Source organism: Spermophilus citellus (genome assembly GCF_964194105.1).
Source record: "Spermophilus citellus genome assembly, chromosome: 4".
Classification (NCBI taxonomy): Eukaryota; Metazoa; Chordata; class Mammalia; order Rodentia; family Sciuridae; genus Spermophilus; species Spermophilus citellus.
In genome coordinates, this window is record NC_138185.1 from 108,011,872 (window position 1) to 108,017,720 (window position 5,849).

A 5,849-nucleotide genomic window follows, 5' to 3' on the forward strand; every position below is an offset into this window, starting at 1 on the left:
AGAGCAGAGCTCGATTCTGGCTGTCCGATCCCAGTCCTCTATTCTCCCTCGACTCTAGGCAGGCACAGCGGCTCGGAAAGGGTTAACTCGACCACGAGAAATTAAGAGCTGCTGGGAGCTCTCTATAAATACAGTGTCGTGGGCGCCTGAGCCAACCGCAGGGCAATTTCTACTGAGTTGGTTTCCTCTTTTCCTTCCACCCACGACTATCAGACCAGCCCTGTCCCCGACCCCATGCCAGGTTGCAGATCAGCCTAGGCTCCAAAAGAGTAGACCTGACACCTCTGCCTTTGGCTTGGCCCTTACAGGTTCCAACTCCAGCCTGGGAGGAGATGGGAGTCAGGCCCTACCAGATTTTACCTCTGTGCATCTGGCCCCCACACCTGTGTTTGGATCTGTTCTTCCTCACACAATTAGGAAGGGCTCAAATGTAGAGGGACTGCTGTAGGCCAGAGTCTAGGTTGGGAGCTTTCTGTCCTGGACCTCTTAGATCCTCAAAACAGCCCTATTAAGAAAATAATGTTATTCCCATTTTACAGATAAGAATATCGAGGCTCAGAGGGGCGAAGTGATTCCAACCTTGCTCTGTTGCCAGACTTGCCATCAAGTGACAGCAGCAATATTGAAGAGCACTTAGGAAATATACATGAAACTGTTGTGTCTGTCTGATGTGTCAGCCACTATTTTAAGCTCTTCATCATTTTATCTCATTTAATCTTCATGGCAACTCAGGTGAATGCTATTATTCTAAGTTGTACAGATAAGAAGATTCAGACACAAAGATTATGTAATTTACCTGGAGACACTCAGCTCTTTAGGGAGGAGACAGGATTTGTCCCTTGATATATGTGCCTTTGGTCAAACTGAACTTCATCCCTGAGGTATGAGTAGGGCAGTGGGGCACAGGTGTGTATATTTGTGAACACACTCAAGCAACTCTCTGTATTTGTGTCTATGTGCACAAGTATTTCTGAATAGAATTTGAGAATGGTCATCACCTCTAGGGACTGTGGATGAATTCACACTGCTTCCCATTGTCCCTTAGGCCTCACAAGTGTCAGAATGAATAGTCCTCTGTAGGTCCAGCAACCTGGGGGCAAAGTATCCCAGGCAGAGGTGTCCCTGGGCTGAGAGACCCAGAAACCCTGCAGCAGGACCCTAGAGATAGCATTTGAACTGATCTAAAGGAATTTTACTTCCTTTCATGAAGAGTCAGTGTGGGCCCTGCATTAGTGACACAGGTCCTGTTCTAGAGGATCTAGAATCTGGCAGGGAAGATGTGACTCAGCCTTGATGGACAATGAAGGAACAGTAAGGGCAGTCTGTACTGACAGAGAGCAGAAGCCAGGAGGGAAAGAAATGGGTATCAGCTGTCATTCCTGGAAACAGAATTTAGGGCTCTCTTACCCCTCAGGAAAGAGAAGCAGCTTCATCAAGGCACCGATGGTATGTGTGTAGGACTAGCTCATCTGACACTCAGACACAGGGCCAGACACTTGGACATAGACAGCTAGTGTGATCATTCCAGCACATAGGAGTCTCCTTAGTTCACAGAATGTTTTCTGGTTGCCTACTTGGGAGTAGGGATGCTTCACAGAGATTCCCATAAAAAGCAGAGACATTTAGGATGGAAATTTGTTTTGGACAACCCCCCACCCGCTTCTCCCCTCCTGCTTCCTAAGCCAGCACCGACATGGATGATTCAGAGCAGTCTGTCTCCAGTTTTGCCTCAATTTCCCCAAAGAGGTTACAAACTAGAAAATCCAGATTGGGACAGGCCTTCTCCCACTTTCTTTCCCTACATACACATCCTCTGGTCTCCTTAAATTCAACATGTGCAAAATTGGACTATCACCTGTCTCCTAAAACCATTTCTCCTCCTAGATATCTTGGAAGAACCCAAGCCCCAAACCAGGATTCAGCCTACACTTCTCCCACTCCCTCACTGCCAATATCCAAACTGGCATGAAGGGATGCACAGGAACATCTTGGGAAACCATCCCTTCTCTGAATATCCTGTTACCACCCCAGCCTCATCTGAGGTCCTATCACTCCTCACTGGATTGCTGTGAGGATTGCTTATTCTAATTCCTCAGCTGCCAGAGAACTTTTTTTAAAGTTATGACTCCTCCTATATTGTCCCTCTGCCACTTGAAGCTCTTCCACTGTTCTCATTTGCCCTTAGACTAATGGTCTCCTAAAATTTATTTTCATCTTCCTTACCAACAGAGTAGTTTTGTTCTAAGAAGCTCTATGCATAGCTGCAACTACTTCCTTTCTCAGATTCCCTTGCAGCTGGAGTGGCCAATGAGATGAAAGTGAAACTCACTGGTCAGAAGTTGGGAGAAAAAAATAAATAAATAAATAAACCTTCTCTCTTTCTTTTCTCAGTAGTGGAGATAAAATCTAGGGTCTCATTCATACAAAGCAAATGCTTTACCACTGAGCCACATCCCCAGTCCAAACTTTTCTCTTTATAAGTGGATTATCTAATTTATTTCTTACAGTACCAGAAGGCTGAGTACTACATCAGGGCAGAAATTATAAGATTACTGTGAAAAATCAGAAATTACTTCCCTTTGCTCCTTTTGACATATAAAAGGACAAGTATTTCTCTCATCTATTTAAATGCATTTAAACAAACTGGATCCCTTAAGAGCTTAAAAGTGGGGGCTGTAAAGACATTCCTGGCTATTTAGAGCAGCAAAGCAACCCATCTTTTAGAAAGCAGCTCAGAGAAACTGGGATGCCTTGCTTAAGAATGATACTCAAATCTATTAATTTTGTCTGCTTCTCTAAGAAAGAAAAATCAATTTTTGGCCATGCCTGGGCTTAAGGGCCCCAGTTGGGCATTTTCTTGAGGGTTGCTCTGACACTTAACCAATTAATTTGGCATTGGTTTCCCGAGTTGTTTGCATTTTCAGGCCTCGGGTCCTTGACATCTTGGCAAAGGCCACTGCCCCCATCACCTGGCTCTGCCCACTCACTTAGGGCTCACAGAGCTGCCATCCAGAGTCATTCAATCCAGTCTAGTCTAAGGCAACCACATTTCCCCCTGATGACTGAATCCAGCATAGGGCTGTGTATGGGACACAGTGACCGCTGCAGGTTCCTACTTTCTATCTTCCTATTCCTGGGAATTGAATCTTAAAATAGGCTTCACATGTCTAGATCCAAATGCTTACATCTGGAAGCATCTGGCAGGCAAAATAACAGGAGCAACATAAAGAGAGAGAGGAACAGATCCTCCAAGGAGGATCATCCAGGAACTCCCCACCCCAACTTCAACCTATACACTACGAAATAACAAACTATAAACAAGCTTGTATAATTAGCAGCCTCCTTCCGACCCACTGTGTCCTCTTCTTATTGTTCACCCTTTCCCATTTTGTTCTCCCCCTCCCCAGCTCCTCTCTCTTTCCTATTCCTTCTCCATAGCCCAGGTTGACAACATTCCCAATACCAGTAATCTGTCTCGGAGTTTGTGTCCTGCTGCTAGTGAGTCACTGGTGTCCTCCTAATAGGAGGTCTGAGACAGTTAAAAGGCAAAACAACAGATAAAAATGGAGGTAATTCATTATACAAGGGTAAACTTTCCATCTTATTGGGAGTTGTTGATTACTAATAGCTCCCATATACAAATAATTAGATTATTCAAATCAGGTTTCACACTTGTGCTCACCTGAAAATGAGCACCTCCCTTAATTTTGCACCACAGGGTCCTTTCCTGCCTCACTCCTCTAGTCCTGGCCCTGCTCTTAGATTTGGACCATGACAGGCTCCAAGAAGTGAATACAGATCAGAATGACGAAGGGTTCCGACAGAAGAATAAGATCAAGTGCCCTGGCTTGGAGAACAGGGAATCCAGCATGTGATGCTGGCAGGGTTGACACCCTTATGGAAAACAGTAAATAAGCCCCATAAAACCCAGACATCATAATCTCAATTTAGATACTGAACCTTAACTACTAATCTTGCTGTCTTCAGAGTCACAGGGTCTCTTGGACATTTGTTTTCAGACGGGCTTGCGGCACTACCTGGTTATCTCCAGGGCAACTTGCCATAGTCTTAGCCCTCAAAGGAATGCTCAGTTGCTGCAGTGATGAGAGAAATGTACCCATCCTCTTCTAATGGGGCACTCTGAATCCACCAGCCCTTGGGGCCCGGGGTGTAGCTCAATGGTAGAACACATGTTAGATTGTGCAAGTTTCCAGGTCCATCCCCAGCATCGGGGGTCAGGGGAACCTGTCAGTCCTCTTATAATTTCCCTTCCATTCTGTTTCTGTTGCCAGAAGTGATCCTTTCTGCCCGGGGACCCAAATCATCCAAGATTACTACATCAGATGTGGATTATTATTTCTTATTGGCTTAACTACTTCTTCCATGTTTTGTGGTTAGTGATTGCTGATGAATACAATCTTGCATTTGTTTTCTTGAAACAGGACTTTCAGCACAATAACATATCTGTCACTTCTTCTCCTTCCCTCATTTCCCATGATGAGATCATCACAGTATAACTTCTTAAGAAATCCTTACAACCAGTCTCTCATAGGAAACCTGACACTCCACAGGCAGGAGTGCCAGGCGGTGGCCCCTGGGCTTTCTAACAGAAACTTTAGCAGCAGCAAAGTTTTCATCCCTGGCCTTATAACAATGTGGCCTCTGTCCATCCCCTCCACACCTCACGCCCCTCCATAAATGTTCACACGGTCCAGTTCTATCAGAGTGGTTCCTCTCTAACTAGACAGATCCACTCACTTCCCAAAGTCTCCTCTAAGAAACAGGGCAACTTAATATGCACCTTGCCCACAGTGTTTTCTGCTCTCCTGTGCTATCCGTGTCATATCTCCCTTGGCATTTTGAGAGCTTCCTCATGCTCTTCCATTCCCCACCAATGTTGTACCATAGGAGAGTTTGAACTCTGGAGGGAAGGCCTTAACCCTAGCTGATGGAAGTGGGATGTAGACAGTACAGCAGGCTGCAGACCAGGGCACCAAGGCTTACCTCCCAGCCCTGCCAAGAACTAGCTGTGTGGCCTGGGGAAGTGTGTTAACTGTGCTGGACCCAGATATCCTCCTCCAAAAAAGTCCTCCCCAGGCTCCTCAGCAAATGCTGAGCCACTGACTATTTCTCAGAGAGAACCAGAAGGATCTCCTCTTCCATCCTGTAGCAGGAGTATTAATGAAGCAGGGCAGCGCTACAGACAAGCACCCTGCAAAGCCAGGAAGGGACTGTTTGCCTCGTGTTGCCTACCCTTTCCCAAGGGCTTCCCATCAAGGTTGCTATGGGCAATTGCTACTGAGCCCCCTCCTGGTGGTTGGTGGAAGTGCAGCTGAAGAGGTCTACTTTCTTACTCGTTGGAGGTCTCTGCTTCAGTCACTGTCCCCTGAATCACCCCCTTCTCTTTCTTGAAACACTTTCTGCCTTCTACCACACTATCCTCTCTTGCTTTTCTTCTTTTTTTTTAAGAGAGAGTGAGAGAGGAGAGAGAGAGAGAGAGAGAGAGAGAGAGAGAGAGAGAGAGAGAATTTTTTTAATATTTATTTTTTTTTAGTTCTCGGGGGACACAACATCTTTGTTGGTATGTGGTGTTGAGGATCAAACCCGGGCCGCACGCACACCAGGGGAGCGCGCTACTGCTTGAGCCACATCCCCAGCCCTCTTGCTTTTCTTCTCACCTCACTGAACGCTCTTTCTAGTCTCCTCTATTAGGTCCTCCTTTTCCCAACCCTTTAATGCTGGGAACCCCAGGACTTAGTACTTAGAACTTTCTCCTCCTGGGTCTTTGCCTATTCCCTTGGTCCTCTCATCCAGGCTGATGCCTTTAAATGCCATCTATGTGCTGAGTG